The following is a 26,087-nucleotide window of genomic DNA, read 5'->3' on the forward strand; positions in this document are numbered from 1 at the left end:
ACTTATGATTGTGGCGCGCCCTTGCTTGCTCCCGCAAAGCGGATGCCACCACAAGCATTAGTATGTGCTTCCAAAAAGAGCAGAGCAACGGCTAAAGGTCCTCCTATGCAGCACATGCGCACTGCGTATGTGAGACCTAAAAATGGCATCCAGTATGGTACCCTTTACATGGGTGCTTGTGTTTATCAGTTGTTTCAGTTGCACGGCCTCCATGTCATGAATTAATCTAACTGCCGTGGTATTATCAGGTTCATCCAGATGGAAGTTAAAGTCCCCCAAAAATGTAATGGAGCTCTTGCTGGCCACCATGTCTGCTATTAAGCTGGGAAATTCCACTAGGAATGGAGTGGGGGGTCCTGGGGGTCTATAGAGCAGTGTGCCTGAAAACGAGTTACTAGCCGATGTTTTAGGCTGAATTGTACAGTTTCACTGTTGGTGGTGGCAACGGACGATATCATGCATTCATAGTCGTTTTTGTAAATGATTGCTACCCTGCCTCCCGTTTTTCCCATCCTACCTTGTCTTTGGATAAGGAACTCTGGGGTTAGTCCTTGGATTATGTCAGGGTCGGACCAGTCTTTCAACCACGTTTCAGTAACGAAGAGAATGTCAAGTTCTACATTCTCTATTAGCATTATGATTTCTGTGGTGTGTGCTGGCTGCTTTATAGACCCAATTCCTCTAAGATAGCAATTCGTCCTTTTGTGTAACATGACGCTATTTGTGCGCATTGTTGTTTGAATATACTTGAATTATTCCCCTTTTTCTCCCTTCATTTCTTTCTACGATCCCCTGTCACACAGAGTTAACAAACACAAAGATGTGTGACATTCAATAGGCAGACTGCCACTGTTTAAGCACTTTCTACGTGACTATCTTAAAGGAACAGACCGTTTCTGTGTAGTCACATTTGAATTGTGGTAAGAATACCTCATTTTTTGTCCGCCATCTATCCTACAGAATAGATGCCCTTCCCCCCTTTAGTATGTCTTTTCTAATGATCCCCTTTTTATATACTTTTTCCTTCAGTCTCTCTCCGACAAGTAACGTCCAATACATGGATAGTAGCCCAGACCTAACAACAAGCACCACGAACATACCAATTTTCAAGGTAAATAACCCATAACGCCGAGAGAGATTAGCATGTTTTATCCAATCACACAATTCTGAACGTGCGCGGTAACGGATCATTTTGCTTGCCCACAAACACTACGGATAAACACCGTCGTCAAACCACGTCAATGTTACCGCTATAGTCCCTCACCTATACCACTACACAATAGCTCACCAATTTTGATTTTCAATTGATTCACTACTGCATGAACCCTCGGAGTGCAAGATCACCGTGTACTTTGCTAAACATGATCACACACCGAAGCGTTATGCTACTAGACCTCACGTCTGTGCACCATCACCCAAGGGCAACCACTCACAGCCTTGGAGTGACACAATTACCAGTTCTGTTGACATCACCACCACACGATACCATTGCGTGCGAACTCCGATGCACGCCACTACTGCATGTTGGTTGCACCTTGTCACCATTTGCAGTATGTGACTACGGCATTACTGATTCTGTATATGTTATTCTTGTATCATCAGCCCTGAAGAGTCGTGTTGACTCAACTGTACACGACGAAACACGTGTCGGCTTTGCATTACATTTCTTGAATCTGGAGAGAATAAACCAACTTCTTGCTGTATCAAGAACACACCAAAGAATCTGCTTCTGTCTCCTTGAATACTCATCAGTCATTGTACTGTTTGTAATACTTTTTTGTAGTAGCGAGAGCACAATTGTATATATGTGCTGGCAAGGATCTACTGTTAATAAGTCTCATATCTCCTTCCTTGTGGGCCTATCTAGTTGTAGTGGCCCTTCAATCTTTTCTGAGTTAAACTTAGTCTGGCAGAGAGGGCATGTCATCTTCTTCCCTATCAAGCTTATTGGCGCTAGAGTCATCTCACAATGGGCTCTACCCGAGTATCTCAATGAGAGTAATAATGCTCTATCATATGTGATGAGCTTACCGTTTTCTGGGACTAATCCGGCATGGTTCCTTGCCCTTGACCGTGTCCGGACGCAGACGGGCTAGCCTTAGGCACGCCAGCAGCGTGCCGCTGCACGTCCGTGCAGCGGGCACCATAAGTACTAACATGAAAAAAAAGTACATATACAGCAAACACTTATTTAAAGGTTAATTGCAGTTAGGAAAGGGAGGTAACTAGGCCTTTAACTTTAGGAACACCTTCATTCTTAAAGGCAGCCACTAGATATACATGCTTTGTTTCTCTACCCCGACTTTACACCCCGCTGGCATCAGTGCGGCCCTCGGTCACACCATAGACCAAACTTTGCGGCCCCCGGGAAAATGTTTGTGAGTATGCGTGATCTAGATCAACAAAAGGCGGGAGTAGTTAGACAGGAGAACGAAACAGAAGCATGCATCTCTAAAAGGCACAAACAGGAACCAATGAAAACAAGCATTGGCATAGCCAATAGGTCTTGCCTTTGGGACCTTATAAGTGTTTAGCCATGCAGCAGTTGATGTTGTTGCACCAAGGATATTGTGCTGGATAACTAAACGCTTATAAGGTCCCAGAGGCGAGACCTACTGGCTATGCCAATGCTTGTTTACCTGATGGGCATTGGCTGACCCCTACCTGGTTACTGAGGCCCTAGTGCGGTTGAGACATATTTGGGGCAGTTTTAGCCTCATCAGATGATGCTGTGCAGGCCCAGCCCAGGTGCAATGAGGCGCAGTTGGTGCTGACTGGGAGTGCGTTGACAATGCTTGTTTACCTGATGGGCATTGGCTGCCGCTGCCTGGTAACTGAGGCCCTAGTGAGGTTGAGTCATATTTGGGGGAGTTTTATCCTCATCAGTTGATGCTGTGCAGGCCCAGCCCAGGTGCAATGAGGCGCAGTCGGTGCTGCCTGGGAGTGCGTTCTTTCACTTTCGATTGACGGGGCTGCCCCCCTTCACTCTCCCAGGTGCAATGAGGCGCAGTCGGTGCTGCCTGGGAGTGCGTTCTTTCACTTTCGATTGACGGGGCTGCCCCCCTTCACTCTCCCAGGTGCAATGAGGCGCAGTCGGTGCTGCCTGGGAGTGCGTTCTTTCACTTTCGATTGACGGGGCTGCCCCCCTTTACTCTCCTAGGTGCAATGAGGCGCAGTCGGTGCTGCCTGGGAGTGCGTTGCCAATGCTTGTTTACCTGAGGCGCAGTCGGTGCTGCCTGGGAGTGGGTTCTTTCACTTTCGATTGACGGGGCTGCCCCCCTTTACTCTCCTAGGTGCAATGAGGCGCAGTCGGTGCTGCCTGGGAGTGCGTTCTTTCACTTTCGATTGACGGGGCTGCCCCCCTTCACTCTCCCAGGTGCAATGAGGCGCAGTCGGTGCTGCCTGGGAGTGCGTTCTTTCACTTTCGATTGACGGGGCTGCCCCCCTTTACTCTCCTAGGTGCAATGAGGCGCAGTCGGTGCTGCCTGGGAGTGCGTTCTTTCACTTTCGATTGACGGGGCTGCCCCCCTTTACTCTCCTAGGTGCAATGAGGCGCAGTCGGTGCTGCCTGGGAGTGCGTTGCCAATGCTTGTTTACCTGAGGCGCAGTCGGTGCTGCCTGGGAGTGGGTTCTTTCACTTTCGATTGACGGGGCTGCCCCCCTTCACTCTGGTGAAAGCCACAAACGGAATTCAAGCCGATCTTCTCATCACAGACTTTTCAGGCGAAACAAATGTCAACGTTTGCTGAGGCCTTGAAAAGAGCGACCCAACTCCAGCAGCGAGGGACAATGAGCATTGTTGATACAAATAATCATCGATCGATGCAACAACAACAACAACAAATGAACCCTGGAGAGCAGGCTCGAGACCCTCCAGCAGCAGACAATCTTGGTATCTCTTGGCCTCACCTGGGGTTTCATGGGTGCTGTGGGCCCTGCTGGGGTCGGGCTGAGCTTTCCGAGGCCTTTGTGTAACCCCAGGACTGAACTATGAGCGCGGGTTTAGGGGGACCGTAGACGGACAACTGCGCATGCGCCGAGGACAGTCACTGCTCCCCCACAGCATCAACTGCGCATGCGCCGAGGAGAGACACTGCTTCCCACAGCACGGGTTGGAGAGGTCTTTGAATCAACTGCGCATGCGCTGGGGATAGACTCCGCTGTCCCCACAATCCCACTCCAGAAATCGATGCAAGAAAGATTCACAGCACAGGCTCCGGCAGCACGGAGCGCAGGAAAGGACATGGGGGACGGGGTCCTCGCAGGGACAAGAATACCAGTGTCCGCGCGGGGACACGATGAATGAGAGACAACAGCTGCCTCCCGCCGCGGAGCACGAGGCGCCTCGCGCCACAGCACAGGGTGAGCTGTATTTTAGTGTAAAGTCTCCCAGTTCTGCTCCCCTAGGGGGGGTGTCTCTCCTCTGCGCAGGCGCAGTGAGGCTGAGCGGCCTCCGTCCAGGGCAGTTCACGGACCCATATCTTCGCTCTGCACATGCGCAGCCCTGTCGCGCGGTCCTGCGCGTGCGCAGCTGTGAGACGCCATGTTTTGTTCCTGCGCGATGGCGGCTCGTGCAGCGGTGTGAGCGCGCGCGTCACTCGGGGGCAGTAACACACCGGGACACACTCCTCACTGGCAGCTGGGCCCCCAGCGTGCCCCCACCTCTTCCCCAGGCTCAGCAACCCCCACTGAGCGGTGAACAAGGAGAGGTGAGACACTCTAATCTCAGTTTCTAAACTCCATTGGAACTGTACTCTTTGCGCATGCGCATTTGTTACGCGTAGACCCGCTTTAACCGGCGCTCCGCTGCGGGAGGCAGTGTCTGTTTACCGCGCATGCGCACTTATACGGCGCGTGAGACCGACTACTCTAAGCCTGGCTGCATACAGTAATCCCCGTCTCTAAACTGCATTGGTGTACTACCCTTGAGCGCATGCGCAGTTGTTAATCCCAGGCGCGTGGTGGCGGGGCCTGTGGTGTGAATGCTCCTCCTCTACCAGGGGCGGGGCCTCTGTGGGGGCGGGGGCTGTGGGAGTGTGGCCTGTGGATGTGGGCTGGGGGGGGGCGGGGTTTGGAAAAGTGGGGGCGGAGTCAGTGGATTTGAGGGCGGGGTCAAAACTGCAAACATGCCCAGACTGGGGGCGTTGCATTATATAGGGAGCGGGCGCCATATGTTTCTGAGTTTGATTTTCTGCGTGCACCGACACCTGTGCGACCAGAATTTGGAACTCTTTTCCTCCGTACCTCCGCACCGCCACCTCTTTCCGCATCTTCCAAAAGGACCTTAACCCCTCCGTTGCTCATGGCGAGCGGAGCTCGTTATGCCCGTTGGAACGCTCGCACGCTGGGCTGATTCCCCTGCCATGCTGAGCGTTCCATTAAACGGGTGCGACCGGAGCGCCGTGGCTCATGCCGAGCTGAGCTCGTCATGAGCACAGGAGGGGTTAAGGTCCTTTTGGAAGATGCCACATTACCTCAGTATATGGCTTATGAAGTTTGTTGAGGCATCATTTTGTTATTTTCATTTCAGGCAGGTCTCAGCACGGAAGATACAGGTCAGTTCGGGACGTGGTGACAGCTCATATATACACAGGGTTAAGGTAGCACGCGGGTATTCACGTAGCGTTTGAACCATTGGTTGTGGAAGCATGTCATTAAGCACCTTTTTCTACCATTTGATTCAATTTTTAATGTGCATGGCAATTAACTACAAGCAATCGCGGTTGTGGTTTACTGAATTCCCATTGAATATATAGCAAAAGATACATGTAGTTTTTTGTTGGTTTATTCCAGTATTCCCCTAAAGAAAGGTAGACATTTTTATTTATTTATTTATTTACTTATTTATGCATTTTTATATAGCGCGGACTTTACCCGAAGGTGTCAGAGCGCTTCACAAAAGGAACAGAAATGAAACATAATGAGAAACATTACAAAAGAACAGATTGCAAAAGCATACGTTACGTTACATAAGGTAATAGTGACAATTGTGAGCAAACAAAATACATGAGGTAGTAAAAATTGTGCGCAGCCAAAAATACATGAGGTAGTAAAAAGTGCACAGGAGGAAAAAGTGACAAGTGTGCAGTTACAAAGAAAACAAAGAATCATTTGTATCATGGTATAATACTGCAAAAGGTGCTAGACACTCCGGCACAAAAACAAGCGTTATGTAGGCAGAGGTGGCACTTGTGCCAGTATCAAAGGTAAAAACATGCGAGAGGTTGCAAATCGTGTGTTACAATGGCAAAGTGGTGTGTGCATGTTACAAAAAGCATACCAAAATGCATTGGGAAACAAGGGACATATGCTGAAAAGCCCCATGGGCGAGACAAATAATGTTAAAAGAGATCCTGGACTGAATGGGAAGCCAGTGTAAGTTTCTTCTGGCTAGCGAGGCCGAGGCAAGCCTGGGGAGATTAAGGACCATCTTTGCCGCCTTATTCTGGACCATTTACAAACGATGAATAAAGCTCTTATTTATACCCTCATAAAGGGCGTTGCAATAGTCCAGTCTTGAGGAAACTAATGCCACAGTGGCTTGTTTCCGAGCATCGGGGGAAAGATAGTGGGCAATCTTTCTTAGAACCCTGATGATGCCGCAGCAGGCGGAAACAGTCCTGCTGACCAGACGTTCAAAAGAAATCGTGGTGTCTATAAGCACCCCTAGGTACCTAGCGAACTGGGGGGGGGGGGCAATCCCCAAGTGAGGGTGGCCACTAGTCATTTGACCAGATATCCTGATTACCCCCAAAAATCGACACCTCCGTTTTCTCCCAGGGGTTTTAAGTCTCTTCAGTGACACAAGCTGCAATAATAGTTTTTGTCGTTGCAAAAAAATATGAATGGCCGACGAGTTTCTGTAGGTCAAAGAATGGAAGGGCTGGGGAACTGTCAGTCATCTCACTGCTAAGCAGAGCAGTGTCATGCTTCATCCTCCATCAGGCCTCTGATCTTGACCAACATCGATTAGAACACTGGGACCTTAGAGACCATCCTTTTAATGAGAAAAACAAAACTACAAGTCCCATAAGCAATAGTGGTGGAAGGTGTCACACATGTCCTGAGACAACATCGGATTCAGCGCATCCAGTTCCATTTTTTAAGTATTTGACACTATATTGAATTTATAACCTTTGTTTTTTATGGTCATGAGTCACCAGAATACTAAAACCGTGTCTTTTATTTTCAAGGTCAATTAAGTAATGGTCACCAGCTTGGAAGCTCTGTTAATTCTTCAGTATTTTTCATTGATCTCCACGTGTGGCTGGTTTGGGTCTGCCCCCTGCATCTATCCCGATAACTCACACAGGTAAGGACCTTGTAGCAGCAACATGATAACCCCATACTCGTCTGTAAGATGTGCGCTCCGAGGCAGCTATCGGATCATCTTTGTGGAAGAAGCAAGCGCCAATATCTGCTATGTACATGTGTTAAATAAAACAGTCAAATCACTGTATACTGTTCCGGAGGTTCAGTCCCAGAGTCATTATCTATAACTGAACGGAGACACCCTAGGAAGCATGTGCTCTTAAGACAAGTTGCGTTCACTCACCTGAAGGTGACATGCTTCATCATTGGGCTATACTCCTCACCCCGCCAGCGCTACAATGCCTGGCAGGCACCACAAGAGGGCACTTTGTCGGAGATCTTTTATTAAGTATGCCGGATGAGCATAGTAGGACACAGAATGTTTGTGTCATAAGATGTGAGATTGGGGAAAGCCTGAATATAAGATCAACTATCGACCAGTTCCCGCAATATAGTTAATGTGATCTTCCTCGTCCATGTTGAGATTAAAAACGGTGGCAGAGAAATTGAGGAACTAATGGCCCCTATCACTGTGTGAAAGTGTCTATCATCTATGGACCTGCTTGTAAGCTGGGGTCTATACTTTTTTCATGCCCTGTGTAGTTATGGAGCAATCTGTTGGCATTTCATCAGGACCAAATATGGGAAAATGGGTAAATGAGACCTAATCTTCTCCACAGCATGATTATCTCTGTAACTCAAAGCCCTGCACCGGGCATAGGTGAAAAGGTGCCTATTAACATCTGGTGAGCAACAGGTGAGCACTGCCTAACAGAGTGCACTAGATACGGTAACCCTCCTAAAATGCAGGAGATACTGACTTATCCATTAGCGAGGACGCCGCATCAGAGGGCAACTGGTTTGAAAAGCACATGCTTCCTAGTCTGCGTTCAGTTAGAGATAATGTTTGTGGGACTGAACCTCCAGAACAGTATACTGTGAGTTAATTTATATGAAGATTGTGTATACTGGACTGTCATTTTCCTCAGCATCTTTTGTGCTATATAAAATAAAACACTACACACCGGGAGGCCTACACATCTATCATACATTTAATGCAAAAATAGCAAAAGGCCAAGCAAAGTAACAAGTGACAATTGTCTTTGCAATGGACGAGAGCATCCATCCTAAAGCAATTTGGAGAATATAATGCTAATGCTACACAATGTATTTTTATACACTTTTCTCCTAATACAAGTCAATGAAACATGAACACATGATAGAAACAGTTACTGAAACAACACTAATGAGTAGGAGGCAGGATCTTCTCTCGAGAGCAATGTGCGTAGTCTGTGAGGTGCAGGTCGCCCTACCGGCCAACATCCAATTGGCTCCAACGGAAGCCAGTTTTAAGAGGCAGCTAAAGACTTGGCTCTTTTCCCAGAATAACTAAACACTCCCTCCCCTTTCTCCGCCCTTTTTTGCCTGGAAAAAAATGATTACTCAGCGCCGGGACACCTCCTTGCGAGGTAGCTGTTCGCGCTATATAAATATCGGTATTATTATTATTATTATTATAAAAGATACACAGAAAAGCTGCAGAATTCACTGTTTCTGGAAATAACACTTGTGTTTGTCAATATTCAATTACTACAAGATGCAGGAAAGTGTGAAGATGGAAATGACTAAATAAGATGGTTCTGGGCCCTAATAGAATCATGTAACTTTGCAGGCATATTAAGGCGAACAGAGACATCAAATTTTATTGTAATTTGGTAATGTAATATATTAATGCACGTTATGGCATTCATGGGTAACCAATTATCGGTATTAAAGAAACCAGTATATCCAGTTATGCTTTCTCCATTCCTTCTTCCCAGTGGCCACCACTGCTATTAGCCAGCCATATTCAGCCGTGCCTCCTGTGACTTGGAATCCTGCATTTAATCAGTACCCAAGGTTGTCAATGCTTCTAGCCAACTCCAGTCACTGGTGCCACTCGCACCCCTCCACCCTTGGGTCTGTTATTCTATTAGCCAGCTCCAGTCAGTAGTAGCCCCTTGGGCCTGTATGTAAGCCTACTAGCCAGCTCCTGTTAGTACTGGCCCCTGGGACCTGTTATCATTCTAGCCAACTTGAGTCATTAGTAGCACCTTGGGACTAGTGATCATACTAACCAACTTCAGTCAGTATTGCCCCCCTGAGAGCTATTATCTAGCTAGGTAACTCCAGTCAGTAGGGACCCCTGTACCTTAAATCCTGCAAATATTCAAAACCAGAGGTCAGCTCCTTTGCCAACCAGGTCCTGTCAATATTGACATGTATTGTTACCCTGCTTGTAATGAATACCAGAGGCCAGCGTTCTTGCTAGCCAGCTCCAGTCACCAGTGGCCCGTCACATATTATCCTCAATAGGATCAATGCCCAAGGCCTGTGCTTCTGCTAACCTGCTCTAGTCAGTAGTGACCTCCCAGACCTGTTATTCTGCATATAATCAGCAAGGCTTCGGCCATAATACCACTCACCCCACATCCTTATGGTATATTAGCAATGTAATTTATTTACTTACATCATAAGGTAGGTACCGCACTATATCACACGATGCCAAAGACAAATAAAATCAAAAATTGCCTAACCATTCAGCACTCCACCTTGTCAAAAATGACCAAATCACACCAAGCACTATAGCCTGCCACATCACATGGCACACTCAGCCACAACATGACCAGATACCACGGCAGATATTTGGGGCCATTAATCCTCTGTTCGAGGCATGTATGCTGTAGATGCACATGCTTTGCACACTCCTGCCATCTTGTGTTGGGTCCGGATGTTTGCAAGTTGTTTTTCTTCGAAGAAGTCTTTCCAGTCGCGAGGTAAGGTGACTCCTCCTTTCGGTGATAGTGCGCATGGGCATTGACTCCATTGTTGTTTTTTACCCCAAACTGGTTCAGATGTGTATTGCTGCGCTCTGAAACCGCTCTTCGGGTTCCTCTCAGTGTGCAGTCCACTTTACCCTCAACGGTATTGATTAGGTACGCGTTTCCCTGTTCTCCGCGTTTCAAATTAATCAACAAATTCTCCATTTTCGATCGAAAACCTTGTGGGCAATCATCGGGCCTTGCTGCATAGGGCCAGCCATCTGCAAATGAAACGGAGCCCATTTCTGTCCTGGGTGGCACGCCTAGTACCCTCGCATTGACCTACATCAAGTTTGTAACTTGCGCCTCTCTCCAGAGCACAAGCAGGAAGACTGCAACGCTTGTAAGTCGTTTCGGTCCAAGAGGACTCTACCCGATCATCAGACTCGATGACGAGAGAGGAAGCGTCAAAGCATTCAACACACTCTGGATATCTTTGCAGAAGAATCTGACCAAGAAGAGATAGAAGCGTCCTCCGTAGAAGAAGAGGCCCTCTCGATTCCAGAGTCGGATTCCGTGCTCGAAATCTATCTGGATTCCCAAGATGTGCCTTCAGGACATGCTTTCGGGGGAAGAATCTGACCAAGACGAGATAGAAGCGTCCGCCGTAGAAGAAGAGGCCCATCTCTGTGCCAGAGCGCAATCGTTGGGGCATGCTGGGCAGCCATGTGATTGCAATTTTACGTCATGCCAGTACCATTGGCGACTGACCAAATGTATAGGTTATCATGCGCCCTTTCTGACAACTAAAGAGGCCTAATAAACAGCATTTGGGTGTCAGCTCAATACTTAGTTGTGTGGCATGCACCATTTCTTCGACAGCTATTTGCCAGAAGGAGTGTATTGCATCGCAGGATCATGGTTAATGTAAGAAATCAGCCCCCACAGTGTTGCAGTGCAAGCATATATCGGGGCAAGACCCGACCATTCGATGAAGGCCTTGTGGCGTTAAGTAGGTTCTTCGCAGAAAATTATAATGTATCAGTTGAAAATGGGCATTACTAGAAACCATGCGTGTTAGTTCACAGGCCCGCTACCGGTCTTGATCTTCCATTGGAATGTCAAAGTCTAAATTCCAGGCCTCGGTCCGTGTGTAGTGCCTACTGTATCTGATCGCATTGTACTGTAAAGATCCATAATTAGGTGTCTACAAGTGCCATAGGTTAGCAGTATTTCCAGGGTTTGAACATGCAGCGGAGCTGTCGCAAAGCATGGCCAGGTGTGCTTAGTTACGTCTGCCAAGCCTGCATCTTGTAAAAATAGCCACTGGCTTAGACCAAAATCTTTGCGGGCATGTTTAAAGGCGAGAAGTCTCATCTGGGTACAATTCACCCTATTGCTCGCATCCCCCTCCCTCAATGCCTGGAAGGACAAACTGAGTGCCATCTGCCTGATTGATTTTAATATCCAGATTGGGAGCTCCCTATGGAATGGTGCGCGCTTAACTACTCTCACTACAAACCAATGCCATACTCTGGCCGTCTGTCGCACAACATATGGAGTATCTCTCGGTGTACCTTATTCCTCCATTAACAGCTCTGGAAGACAACCAGCGTCCACCATTTGCTCGAAGAGCCGCATTTCCCTACTAGGGACTGTGTTGAGCGATCGAGCTGCGTGTTGCAATTGAACGGCATAATATTAGGGGTCCAAATGTGGGACCTTCAATCCCCCGCTGCATAAGTCCTGGCCAAAGCCACTCTGCTATGTGTAATGGCCTTGTTGAAAGATGAAGGGCATGATTGATGGACTTCCTGAAAAACTCAGAAGAAGATGGGATGTCTTACTTCCATGCCTGCTTTTTGCCTATTGGGAAGGGCCATAGAAGGGAGTGGGGTCCTCCTTATTTCTGTTTGGGATTTCCTGTCGGGACCACTGTGCCTTGTGAAGGAGGGATTGGAGAAACCTCTTGTTGAACCGTAGCAGATATAGTTGACTATGTGCTTGGCGTTTGCTCCAGTATGTGTGAGTACGTGGAAAAAGCCAGCAAAAACATTGAGGTCAGCCTAGCTCCAGAAGCTCTGGTGATGCCAAAAGGTTGCTATGGTTGAGTTCCATCCAGGGCAGATGGTGTGGGTTTTGGGGCCTGTGGTTCCTTGGGATCTGCACGGTAAGTGGAGTGGACCCTACCCTGTCCTAGAAAGAAAAAGGGAGGTCACCTACCTGGTAGACCCTGGCTGTGACCATAAGAGGTCATCCATCTCAACCGCCTTACACCCTACTATGACATGGCAGATGTGATCTTGCTCATGGTTCCAGATGAGGATCAGGAAGCAAAGAGCGAACCTGTCCCTGACCTGTCCAGCAATCCAAAAGATGGGTCAGTGGAAGGTGTGGTCTTGTCAGACACCCTACCTGCCCATCAGGAGACTAATTGCAGGCAAGTCCTAAATCATTTTGCTGAGCTCTTCTTTTTGACCTCTCGCCAGACTAGATGGTGTATCCATGCTGTAGACGCTGATGAAAGACTACCTTTCGAGAATAAAACATACAGGCCGACTGAACATGTGAAAGAGAGCATCAAAGCTGAAGTAAGCATGATGCTGGAATTAGGAGTTTTAAAGCTTTCTGAGAGCCCCTGGACCTGCCCAGTTGTCTTAATCCCCAAGTCTCATAACCAGGATGGTAAGAAAGAAATGAGGTTTTGTGTGAACTATTGGGGTGTGAATGCTGTGACCAAAAGCAATGAATACCAAACTCCATGGGCAGATGAACTTATTGACAGGTTGGGAGCAGCCAAGTATCTGAGTATGTTCGATCTCACATCAGAGCACTGGCAGATAGGACTGACGACTGCAGGAGCAAAAGAAATATCTGCATTTTCAACCCCAGATGGGTATTATCAGTTCACTGTGGTGCCCTTTGGTTTGAAAAATGCACCTGCCACTTTTCAAAGGTTGGTGAACTAAGCCCTTGCTGGATTGGAATCGTTGAGTGCAGCATTTCTACACAATATTGCTGTCTTTAGCTCCACCTGGCAGGAGCACCTGATCCAACTTAGGAAAGTACTGGAGGCTCTGAGAAGTGCAGGCCTCATTATCAAGGCATGCAAGTGCCAGATAGGGCAGGGAAAGGTTGCATACTTGGGTCGCCTCGTGAGTGGAGGCCAGGTTCAACCATTACAACCCAAGATCTAGACAATTCTGGACTGGGTGGCTCCTACTACCCAGACTCAAGAGAGGGCCTTTCTTGGCTTCACAGGTACTATATGAGGTTTGTGAGGGATTATGGCACCATTGTGGCACCCCTCACAGAACAAACTTCCAAAAGAATGCCGACAAATAGTGAACTGGACTGTGAGCTGTCTAAAGGCTCTTGATACGCTGAAGGAAGCGATGTGCTCTGCAGCTGTTCTGAAATCTGCAGATTATGCCAAGCAATTTATTGTGCAGACTGATGCCTCTGAACATGGTATAGGAGCAGTGCTATCCCAAAAACATGACCAAGGTCAAGATCAGCCAGTGGCTTTCATCAGTAGAAGGCTAATCCCCAGGGAGCAGCATTGAACTGCCATTTAGATGGACCCCTTTGCTGTGGTTTGGTCCCTTGAGAAGTTTAGGTCAAACCTCTTTGGCTCTCACTTCCTAGTTCAAACCGACCACAGGCTTCTCGGATGGTTAATGCAAATGAAAGGTGGAAATCCCAATTTGCTAAAGTAGTCCATCTCCCTACAGGGAATGGACTTTGAAGTGAAACAGAGACCTGGGAGTGCCAATGCAGAAGGACTTACCAGGTTGTCCCATTTAGACGATGTTAAATGTTACGTTATGTTAAAAATACTTATAAAGCGCGTGCACACCACAAGGTTTCATGGCGCTGCGGACAAGGGAGTCCTGCCACTAAGTGATTCATTCATAAGCCTGGCGAAAGAGCCAGGTTTTTAAGAGTTTCCAAAATTGAGGATATGATATCCTCAATCTAATGTCCTGAGGGAGAGAATTCCAAAATTGAGGGGCCAGGACCGCAAATCTTAGTCCCCCCAATTTCAGCGTTTAAAGGACGAAGTAGCTAGGGTATTCAAATGGGAAGACCTAAGATCCAGAGTGTGGATATATCTCTGGACCCGAGTAGATACAGACACTGGGTAGTTGCCACTTTAATAACTTGTCCAAGTCATTAGATATGGTACAAACTCCAGCCAATCAGGCTACAGCACCCTCTGGAACCTTCTCCTCAGAGGCTCAGGCTCTCAGATTTTCTACCACACGTCGTGTGAAGGGAGTCTCCCTGAGCTCTGCTCAGTACAACTACCTTTACCCTTCAGAAACTCTTCAGAATATCTTCACTGCTTTGTCTACTACAAAGAGGTCACTCATCCGAGACTGTGAGTCTTGTGGGAAACTCCGGCTTCATTCCGAAGACCCTCACAAAAAGTGTATCTACTGCCTCCACCTTGAACATCAGGTGAGAGATTGTAAAATCCGCAGGACTTTTCCTCAAAAGACTTAAAGAGACAGAGAGGGACGTCTACTTCTGTGGTTACAGAAACTCAAGACCAAGGATGATCACTTATCAGATGTTGAGAGTGATTCCTCTCTCGGGACTGTCATCTCTAAGAAGAGGGCTAGTGAGGCGGAGATGGTATCTGCTAAGGTTAAGATTCTCAAGAAACACCACACCTCTACTCATGAAGGCCAGACTTCACCATTTCTTCGACAGCTATTTGCCAGAAGGAGTGTATTGCATCGCAGGATCATGGTTAATGTAAGAAATCAGCCCCCACAGTGTTGCAGTGCAAGCATATATCGGGGCAAGACCCGACCATTCGATGAAGGCCTTGTGGCGTTAAGTAGGTTCTTCGCAGAAAATTATAATGTATCAGTTGAAAATGGGCATTACTAGAAACCATGCGTGTTAGTTCACAGGCCCGCTACCGGTCTTGATCTTCCATTGGAATGTCAAAGTCTAAATTCCAGGCCTCGGTCCGTGTGTAGTGCCTACTGTATCTGATCGCATTGTACTGTAAAGATCCATAATTAGGTGTCTACAAGTGCCATAGGTTAGCAGTATTTCCAGGGTTTGAACATGCAGCGGAGCTGTCGCAAAGCATGGCCAGGTGTGCTTAGTTACGTCTGCCAAGCCTGCATCTTGTAAAAATAGCCACTGGCTTAGACCAAAATCTTTGCGGGCATGTTTAAAGGCGAGAAGTCTCATCTGGGTACAATTCACCCTATTGCTCGCATCCCCCTCCCTCAATGCCTGGAAGGACAAACTGAGTGCTATCTGCCTGATTGATTTTAATATCCAGATTGAGAGCTCCCTATGGAATGGTGCGCGCTTAACTACTCTCACTACAAACCATTGTCATACTCTGGCCGTCTGTCGCACAACATATGGAGTATCTCTCGGTGTACCTTATTCCTCCATTAACAGCTCTGGAAGACAACCAGCGTCCACCATTTGCTCGAAGAGCCGCATTTCCCTACTAGGGACTGTGTTGAGCCATCGAGCTGCGTGTTGCAATTGAACGGCATAATATTAGGGGTCCAAATGTGGGACCTCCAATCCCCCGCTGCATAAGTCCTGGCCAAAGCCACTCTGCTATGTGTAATGGCCTTGTTGAAAGATGATGGGCATGATTGATGGACTTCCTGAAAAACTCAGAAGAAGATGGGATGTCTTACTTCCATGCCTGCTTTTTGCCTATTGGGAAGGGCCATAGAAGGGAATGGGGTCCTCCTTATTTCTGTTTGGGATTTCCTGTCAGGACCACTGTGCCTTGTGAAGGAGGGATTGGAGAAACCTCTTGTTGAACCGTAGCAGATATAGTTGACTATATGCTTGGCGTTTGCTCCAGTATGTATGAGTACGTGGAAAAAGCAAGCAAAAACATTGAGGTCAGCCTAGCTCCAGAAGCTCTGGTGATGCCAAAAGGTTGCTATGGTTGAGTTCCATCCAGGGCAGATGGTGTGGGTTTTGGGGCCCGTGGTTCCTTGAGATCTGCACGGTAAGTGGAGTGGACCCTACCCTATCCTAGAAAGAAAAAGGGAGGTCACCTACCTGGTAGACCCTGGCTGTGACAGGAACCATAAGAGGTCATCCATCTCAACCGCCTTACACCCTACTATGACATGGCAGATGTGATCTTGCTCATGGTTCCAGATGAGGATCAGGAAGCAAAGAGCGAACCTGTCCCTGACCTGTCCAGCAATCCAAAAGATGGGTCAGTGGAAGGTGTGGTCTTGTCAGACACCCTACCTGCCCATCAGGAGACTAATTGCAGGCAAGTCCTAAATCATTTTGCTGAGCTCTTATTTTTGACCTCTCGCCAGACTAGATGGTGTATCCATGCTGTAGACGCTGATGAAAGACTACCTTTCGAGAATAAAACATACAGGCCGACTGAACATGTGAAAGAGAGCATCAAAGCTGAAGTAAGCATGATGCTGGAATTAGGAGTTTTAAAGCCTTCTGAGAGCCCCTGGACCTGCCCCCCCTGGACCTGCCCAGTTGTCTTAATCCCCAAGTCTCATAACCAGGATGGTAAGAAAGAAATGAGGTTTTGTGTGAACTATTGGGGTGTGAATGCTGTGACCAAAAGCAATGAATACCAAACTCCATGGGCAGATGAACTTATTGACAGGTTGGGAGCAGCCAAGTATCTGAGTATGTTCGATCTCACATCAGAGCACTGGCAGATAGGACTGACGACTGCAGGAGCAAAAGAAATATCTGCATTTTCAACCCCAGATGGGTATTATCAGTTCACTGTGGTGCCCTTTGGTTTGAAAAATGCACCTGCCACTTTTCAAAGGTTGGTGAACTAAGCCCTTGCTGGATTGGAATCGTTGAGTGCAGCATTTCTACACAATATTGCTGTCTTCAGCTCCACCTGGCAGGAGCACCTGATCCAACTTAGGAAAGTACTGGAGGCTCTGAGAAGTGCAGGCCTCATTATCAAGGCATGCAAGTGCCAGATAGGGCAGGGAAAGGTTGCATACTTGGGTCGCCTCGTGAGTGGAGGCCAGGTTCAACCATTACAACCCAAGATCTAGACAATTCTGGACTGGGTGGCTCCTACTACCCAGACTCAAGAGAGGGCCTTTCTTGGCTTCACAGGTACTATATGAGGTTTGTGAGGGATTATGGCACCATTGTGGCACCCCTCACAGAACAAACTTCCAAAAGAATGCCGACAAATAGTGAACTGGACTGTGAGCTGTCTAAAGGCTCTTGATACGCTGAAGGAAGCGATGTGCTCTGCAGCTGTTCTGAAATCTGCAGATTATGCCAAGCAATTTATTGTGCAGACTGATGCCTCTGAACATGGTATAGGAGCAGTGCTATCCCAAAAACATGACCAAGGTCAAGATCAGCCAGTGGCTTTCATCAGTAGAAGGCTAATCCCCAGGGAGCAGCATTGAACTGCCATTTAGATGGACCCCTTTGCTGTGGTTTGGTCCCTTGAGAAGTTTAGGTCAAACCTCTTTGGCTCTCACTTCCTAGTTCAAACCGACCACAGGCTTCTCGGATGGTTAATGCAAATGAAAGGTGGAAATCCCAATTTGCTAAAGTAGTCCATCTCCCTACAGGGAATGGACTTTGAAGTGAAACAGAGACCTGGGAGTGCCAATGCAGAAGGACTTACCAGGTTGTCCCATTTAGACGATGTTAAATGTTACGTTATGTTAAAAATACTTATAAAGCGCGTGCACACCACAAGGTTTCATGGCGCTGCGGACAAGGGAGTCCTGCCACTAAGTGATTCATTCATAAGCCTGGCGAAAGAGCCAGGTTTTTAAGAGTTTCCAAAATTGAGGATATGATATCCTCAATCTAATGTCCTGAGGGAGAGAATTCCAAAATTGAGGGGCCAGGACCGCAAATCTTAGTCCCCCCAATTTCAGCGTTTAAAGGACGAAGTAGCTAGGGTATTCAAATGGGAAGACCTAAGATCCAGAGTGTGGATATATCTCTGGACCCGAGTAGATACAGACACTGGGTAGTTGCCACTTTAATAACTTGTCCAAGTCATTAGATATGGTACAAACTCCAGCCAATCAGGCTACAGCACCCTCTGGAACCTTCTCCTCAGAGGCTCAGGCTCTCAGATTTTCTACTGCACGTCGTGTGAAGGGAGTCTCCCTGAGCTCTGCTCAGTACAACTACCTTTACCCTTCAGAAACTCTTCAGAATATCTTCACTGCTTTGTCTACTACAAAGAGGTCACTCATCCGAGACTGTGAGTCTTGTGGGAAACTCCGGCTTCATTCCGAAGACCCCCACAAAAAGTGTATCTACTGCCTCCACCTTGAACATCAGGTGAGAGATTGTAAAATCCGCAGGACTTTTCCTCAAAAGACTTAAAGAGACAGAGAGGGACGTCTACTTCTGTGGTTACAGAAACTCAAGACCAAGGATGATCACTTATCAGATGTTGAGAGTGATTCCTCTCTCGGGACTGTCATCTCTAAGAAGAGGGCTAGTGAGGCGGAGATGGTATCTGCTAAGGTTAAGATTCTCAAGAAACACCACACCTCTACTCATGAAGGCCAGACTTCCTCCTCAAAAAGGGCTCCTGCTCCTTCTAAGGGACTACTTATGCCCTCTACGCCTCCGAGATCTGCCTCTAATTCTCAGACGTCCTAGTCTATTCCTGCAACAAATTTGCCTAAAAAATGAGTTCCTCGTCGACAATGACTTCCGTCGCCACTTCTACAACGACGACTTCCACCTTCTCTTCTCCTCAACCTACAATGATTATGTCGTCAGCGTCCTCTCTGTCGACGTTTGTCATGGTGTCGGTGAAGCCTCGCTCGTCTGCCACCTCCCTCACTTCGTCGTTGACATAAAAGAGGTCTGTCTCCGGTCAGTCATCGACGGATGCCTCCTCGCTGACGAGACGGTCGATGGCTCTCAAGGCTCCACCTGCTTCGTCGACGGTTGCCTCCTCGACGGTTGCCTCGTTGACAGCACAGACACCTTTCCTTACGGAACTTCACCCACGCTCTTCGTCGTCGACTGCTGAGTCGGCAGCGGCATCCTTGGTTCCACCTTCAGCTTTGATGTCTCTAGTCCCCTTGAAATCTTCAGCAACACTTTTGCCGCCTTCAGGAACGACGGATGTTTCCCCACTTCAATGTCAACTTAGGAACTCTTCTTTGGATCTATTGCCATTTCAACCATCTCCAAATCTTTCTGTGGAGCCTTTTGACTATGGGGCTAATGAGGAGGTTTCGGAAGAGGATGACCGGTTCCGTGCTGCTCGTACTCCTTCCGAGCTTCTCATCAAATGACAAGATATTGATGATGACCAAGGATATGATTATTACCCTGAGCCTAATACTCAACCACCACTTGAGAATCCAACTGTGCAGATGCCCATGTCTCTCATCACTAACTTGCAACATGTGCTTGATGACTACTACCGCCGATTTCCTCCCTCGGAGTCGGCCTCATCTGTCCCACAGACACCTCTTCCTCTGCCTTCATCAATCATCGGGCTGCCCCCTCCAGTGGCATCGATGTCTCATCACCCGGAGGACGCACACACAACTGACAACAACAGAGAAGAAGGGGAGTGGGTGATAGATCCCTCCTTACTGAGTGGGACACTTATTAAATTCAGACTCCGTCACCTACTGACAAAACTGAAGAGCCGACCTGGCACACATCCCTGTGTGCCATTCCCATGAACACTGCTAGAGGGATGTCTTACACAAATCTCGGGCAGTGAGTTAAAGTTTGCAGATTTATATATTGCAGCTCATCACCTGTGATGGTTTACAGACGTTGTCTATGGGTACCGGGAGATACAGTGATTGCCCTGAATCACAGGATGTTGCGCTGAAGCACAGACTTGAACCCGGATTCCCAGTTCCCAAGTCGGCAGCTCTGGCTGCTGCACCACATCCCCTCCCCCCTGTGAGGGCATATCTGCATGAAAAGCCCCTGATGCCCCTGCAATATCCTAGTCGATTCCAGGATATTGTAAGTGACCAGGAAAGTCATAGTAAGTACATAGGCTGGACACTCGTCATTATGAGTTCGCAGCTACATGATGGCTTCACTGAAATATGTGATGTTTGGCACCAAGCATCTCAACATAATAAACTTGCACTGATTCCAGTGTCAATTTTATTAAACATTGCACACAGAGGGCCCCTTAGAGGGGTCCCCTGAAACCTACCAATCCTTAGTGTGGTCATTGACTGGCCTGAGCCAGCCTGCTACCACAGGCTATATTCTGACCTCAGGGGAGAGTGCCTGCACTCTGAGGCTGAGAACTATGCCTTTCCTGGGTGGAGGTGTTCACGTCTCCCCTAGACAGGAAGAGCCATCTGTGGTGGGGAGCTTCAGAGGTCTTGCCTCCTTTGTAATGTGACCCCAGCCTCTCCTGTTCGAAGGAGCTGGCCTCCATCCTGTCCTTACCCCCTTTTAGGCGGCAGGACAGGCCGGAAACCTTAGATAGAATAGGAGATGTGCCCCCTCTGCCAACTCCAGCCCTCGGGTACTGGAGGCTAGGTCAAGTACACTTTTCAGTGCCCACCATCTTGAAGATGATGGGACTTATCTACTTAGGGCTAGGACTGTGTCCTCGTCTCACAGAAGGTGGGCATGTTAGAGGACCTATACAACCAGGCAAAGGGCCCATTGGACACTACCTGTCACTCTCTTGTAACACCCTTAAATCTAGTTTTTAGGTGGCATCCCCAGTCCCTCAACTTCAGTTCCTGACGACCTAAGAAGAGCCAGGCACTACCAATCTGCACCAGCATAGAAGATTGCAGAGAACTACTGTACACAGGTGTTCCTGGACCTTTTGTCTAAAGTAAAACCTGGGGGGCGTGGCTAAGATGGCGGCTTGAGCGGACGTGTTTCGCGTGGCTCCCCGGCCCTAACCCCGAAAATCCCAAGTAATAGCTGGGAAATCCCCCTGAAACTCCCACACGCCGTTGCGACAGGGCTGGGCCACGAAGCGATGCACTTTTCGCCGACTTCTGCAACGGCGGCGGGTGCCTTCACACCGTAGAAGCCGGGACCGGCGCAATGGCGGCGCCGAACTGCCCAGCGGAGCCCGCGGCCTGACGACGATCCGCTGGAGTGGGATCCTACCTTACCGGGGACCTTAAGGGGCAACTGGACCGCCGGCGCAGCGGGAGGCCAAACCTGGGCGATCGACGGGTCCGACGGGCCTGAGCACCACCACGGCCCCGGCCGGCCTCCACTACCTGAGGCCCCGGCGTTGAGCCTAGCCTGGACATCTGCGGGACTCGACCCCAGGTGAGTGCCGAACCGGAGCCCCCCACGCAGTATCCCTGGGCGGACGCAGCCCGCAGATTGCACCGACGCAAGGACCCGCTCCCAGACACAGACGAGGGGTCCGGACCCGGAGGGCCGAGTCCCACACACCAGCTAGCGGCCCTCCCGGCAGATAGGCGCCAAATGAATGCGGGAGAACATAGCCGGCCAGGCGGCCTCCAGCTGTACCCGAGCGCACAGACGGGCCTACACCTGTACACTGGCATCGCACCACTGGCGCCTACGACTGGCAGCGACGCCCTGATGGGCTATCGGACCCGGTCCTGATGAAGTCGGGCCCACACTTCCGAGGCCCCCCAGCTCAGGTCAGTGCAGCGGCGCCTTGGCGCACCCCCAATACCGCAGGAGGCACGGCCTTGGGAGCTTGACCCTAAGCGGCCCAAAGCGGCGTATTGAGAGCGGTTGACCAGACCCCGGAGCCTGCGGCCTCGGACCCACACGGCGGCAATCACAGGGAATAAGCTCAGGGCGCCTAAGCGAACTACGCCTTGCCGAGGTCCCTGCCACCGCTGAGCTGAGCCAAGCCTTGCCGGTGTCCCGCTGCCACTGGGCTGACCCTGCCAGACCTGGCCCGACTGCGCAAGGAATAAAAGACTAGACCCAGACACCCGGAGAGGCCTACACCATAGGAGAGGGGGACACGCAAGCACCGATAGAACCACCCCACCGGCCCCCATTGCCTGCAGCCGCACGAAGCACCCCAAGGAACACCGGACTGGGCGGTGAGTGGAAGATACCTCGGGCCCTAACCCGCTGCACAGCACCATCCTGGACTGGCTGACGTAGTCCCCCCAAAGCGTCACCTCTGCACCCACTTGCACCCAGCTTCACTCACTGAGACTCTGGGAAACGCTCTGCGTTTGGAGCCCTCCTGATCCACCCCGATGACTGGGGTTATGGCCAACACAAGTCGCAGAGAAGAACACACAATACCGGACATGCTAGCCAAGACCGCCACGAAAGGAGATAAGGCCCGCACACCCCCATCGCCTACCACCCAGGCCCACGCTACACTGCAGGATGACGGTAGCGCCCCAATCACGAAGGCGTTCCTGGAAACCCTATTCAATACCCTGCGGGACGACTTTACGGCCCTGAAACAGGATCTGGCCGGGGAACAACGAGAATTGCGCAGAGACGTGGACAGCCTGGGTGAACGGGTGGAGGCAGTGGAGACCACAGACCAAGCTCGCAGCGAAGAAGTTGAATTCTTACGGCAAGAGGTGCTCCAGCTCCGAGAACAACAGGTAGACCTTCAGGCGCACGCGGAGGACCTCGAAAACCGTTCCCGGAGAAACAACATCCGCGTGCGGGGAATTCCATTAAAAGCAGAGGGGAACAGCGTGACATGCTACCTACAAGAGCTCTTCAGGGAGATCCTTGGGGAACCAGCCGACTTTGAGGTCCGCATTTACCGAGCACACAGAGTGGGGCCGAACAGACGGGGCCCTGCCCCTCCACCAGACGTTCTGGCCTTCCTCCCCGATTTCCGGCTGAAAGAACGTATCCTGAGGGAGGCACGCCAGAAGCAGCATCTAACCATCCGAGGCCACTCGGTGGCCTTATTTCAGGACCATCACACTACAGAAACGGAAATCCTTCCGAACTGTCACGACCTTTCTCCAAGAGAAAGGGATACCATATTCATGGGGCCATCCTTTTCGAATAATCTTCAAGTGGCAGGGTGCCCTACACCAGATGAGATCCTTCGTTGACACCTGTACGTTGCTGGGCCTCGACGCTGAGGAGGAGGAGCCGCCTGGGGGACTGTCGCAGAGGCGGCGAGGCGGGGGTCCCTCCTCATCGCAAGCTGATGGATGGCAGCAAGTAAGGAGACGACGCCACCCTAAGAAAGGCCTCAAACCAGACCCTGAAACAGTAGCCCAGGAACAGGCTGCTGCTATCCAGGAGGTGGTCAAGGACACGACGAGCCCGGACTGACGGAATGAGGTTTGGGGGTTGATTTAATGCATCAAATTCACAGAAGGGGTGGGGGGGACCGGGGAGCCATGGGAGCTAATGTTGCCGCTCCTCTACATTGAACCTTCATTTACTGACTCTACAGGCCTGTCTGACTCTGGATAGGCCTGGGACTATGACTCAAATTTGGGACTCACAAGTTGAGGTTGGGGGGAGAGGGCGGAGCGGGCAGTTGGGGAGAGGTTGGGGGGGGTTCTCTCTGGCTATTGGAGGGAGCAGCGTTGGGAAGTTGGGGTTAGGGTGGGATCCAGGGGTGTTGTGGGGTGGGGGTGTTGGGGGGTAAGGGGTGGGGCGGGCCCTCCTTGTCCAAGGCCATTTTATTTTGAAGTTCCAAGTCCTGTTCGGCGGGATGCGCTACTTAGCACAGGCCACTCTAACCAGTTAGAATATCCCGCCCACTGACTATTCTTTCCCTCAATGTAAGAGGGCTCAATAACCCCATTAAGCGCGGAGTGATACTCTCCCTCCTGGAATATACTGCAGCCGATATATGCCTTCTACAGGAGACGCATCTGCTGCCAAAGGACCACCACCGCCTTAAATCCCGAGCCTTCCCCTTGCAGTTTTTCTCCTCAGCAGCTAAGAAAGTGGCAGGAGTAGCAATATTGGTGTCCAGGTCCTTTCCCGGTCAGGCCCTACAGAAGGAAGCAGAGTTCAAGGGTAGGCTGCTAGTACACCGCTTTCTGATGGGGGGGGGGACGCATTCCTAATAGGTTCCATATACGCACCTAATAAGGGCCAGGAGAAATTTCTTCACGCAGCACTAGAGTCAGCCACCGCCAACACGCACCCACACCTGCTCCTAGGCGGAGATCTCAACATAGTGTTCCACAACACAGCTGACCGCTCTAACCAGCGATACGGGCAAGTAGGGGCACTCTCTGAGGCAGCTCGCACACACCTTGGCTGACCTGGGTTTGACAGATTTATGGAGACACCTTCATCCTCAAACCACGGCATACACTTACTACTCGGCAGCTCATAAGACATACGCGAGACTTGATTATTTTTTATGCTCCCCACAGCTGGTCCTCCGCGCACAAGATGTCGATATCCTACCGACCTCACTATCGGACCATTCCCCAATGCTGGCATCCTTTCTCTTCCCGAGCACACTCGGCCCGCAACTGCACTGGCGCCTTCGGGACAATCTGCTCCAGAGCCCTACTAACCTTAAACAGATAGAGTCCGCCATCTCTCAATTCCTCACTCATAACACTAATGAAGACAATACCAAAGCCACCCAATGGGCTGCGCTTAAAGCAGTTCTTAGGGGAGAATTTATCTCCATAGCCTCGGCCAACAATAAGGAACGGGCTCAGAAACGGGCTGAAATAGCCCAGCGGGTTAAGGAGCAGGAGCAGATGCATCAACGCACGGGGGCGGCGCGAGCGTGGTGCCAACTCTGCGTAGAGAGGAAGCTGTTGGCGGCCCTAGACCAGGATGTGGCAGAATACGCTGCACTACGTCTTCGGCACGCTTACTACACCGGAGGGAACAGATGTGGGAAATTACTAGCGAGCAAGCTACGAGAGCAGTGCCAAAGGCAGGGTATTCGCGCGCTTAGGACAGATCAGGGCGAGCAGATCACGGATGATGCGGCCATTGCCGCGACATTCGCTGACTTCTATGCCGACCTATACACGGCAGATGCACCCGATATGCTAGCGAGCCAGGGATACCTGGACGGAGTGTCTCTCCCAGCGTTGAACGAGGCACAGGCGGAGCTCCTGGATCGGCCCATCGGACTGGAGGTGGTGATAAAAGCGATATCCCGCCTCAAACTAGGGAAATCACCGGGCCCTGACGGCTACCCAGCGGCCTTCTATAAGACACTCTGCCATCAGGTGGCCCCGATTCTGCGAGACCTCTTCAACACTTTTGATCAAGCAGGGGCGATCCTGGGGGATTTGTTGGAGGCGGCGATATCAGTTATACCCAAACCAGGCCGTGACCCTACCCGATGTAGCTCTTATAGGCCGATTTCCCTCCTGAATATTGACCTTAAGCTCTACACGGGCATTCTCGCAAATAGACTAGCACCATATATGCAGCAGCTAGTGGAGCCTGACCAGGCGGGCTTTATACCCCGGCGCCAGACCAGTGACAACACCAAGCGAGTCCTTCATCTCATAGAGGCAGGATCTCGGGCACGGCCGGACTGCATGCTGCTCACGATCGATGCAGAAAAGGCCTTCGATAGGGTACATTGGCCCTATTTAGAGCTCGTACTGCGGCGATTTGGTCTGGGAGAGACGCTCTGTAACCGCATATTCAACTGCTATCACCATCCTAACGCTACGGTTCGAGTCAACGGCCACACATCCCCGAGATTCCCGATAGGCAGAGGCACCGGACAAGGGTGCCCCCTTTCCCCGATCCTATTTGCGCTCTATATGGAGCCGCTGGCGCAGCGGATCAGGCACCACGACCTCATCAAAGGGATCAAATTTGGCGAGGACATTCACAAGATTAGCCTGTATGCTGATGACGTCCTGCTTTCTCTGACCGAACCAATGCAATCCCTTAGGGCCCTTTTTATTGAGCTCCTTGCCTTCGGAGCGGCATCAGGTTTTAAAGTCAACATTGAGAAATCAGAGGCCTTAAACATATCCCTATCTGCGGAAGTGCTCGCCGACGCCAAAGGAGAATTTGACCTGAAATGGTCCGACT

The 26,087-nt window shown here is 49.9% G+C and overlaps 1 protein-coding gene across 1 annotated transcript in view; it reads left to right on the forward strand.

Moving 5' to 3' along the window:
- The first annotated feature begins 7,190 nt into the window (after positions 1–7,190).
- LOC144805880 (uncharacterized) overlaps positions 7,191–26,087 on the forward strand; it is a 93,326-nt gene continuing 74,429 nt past the window's right edge. The window contains exon 1 of the mRNA XM_078672365.1: positions 7,191–7,312. The gene's annotated coding sequence lies outside the window, so the exon portion shown is untranslated. The remainder of the gene's footprint in view (positions 7,313–26,087) is intronic.

The sequence above is a fragment of the Lissotriton helveticus genome, assembly GCF_964261635.1.
Source record: "Lissotriton helveticus chromosome 1_1 unlocalized genomic scaffold, aLisHel1.1 SUPER_1_unloc_31, whole genome shotgun sequence".
Lineage (NCBI taxonomy): Eukaryota > Metazoa > Chordata > Amphibia > Caudata > Salamandridae > Lissotriton > Lissotriton helveticus.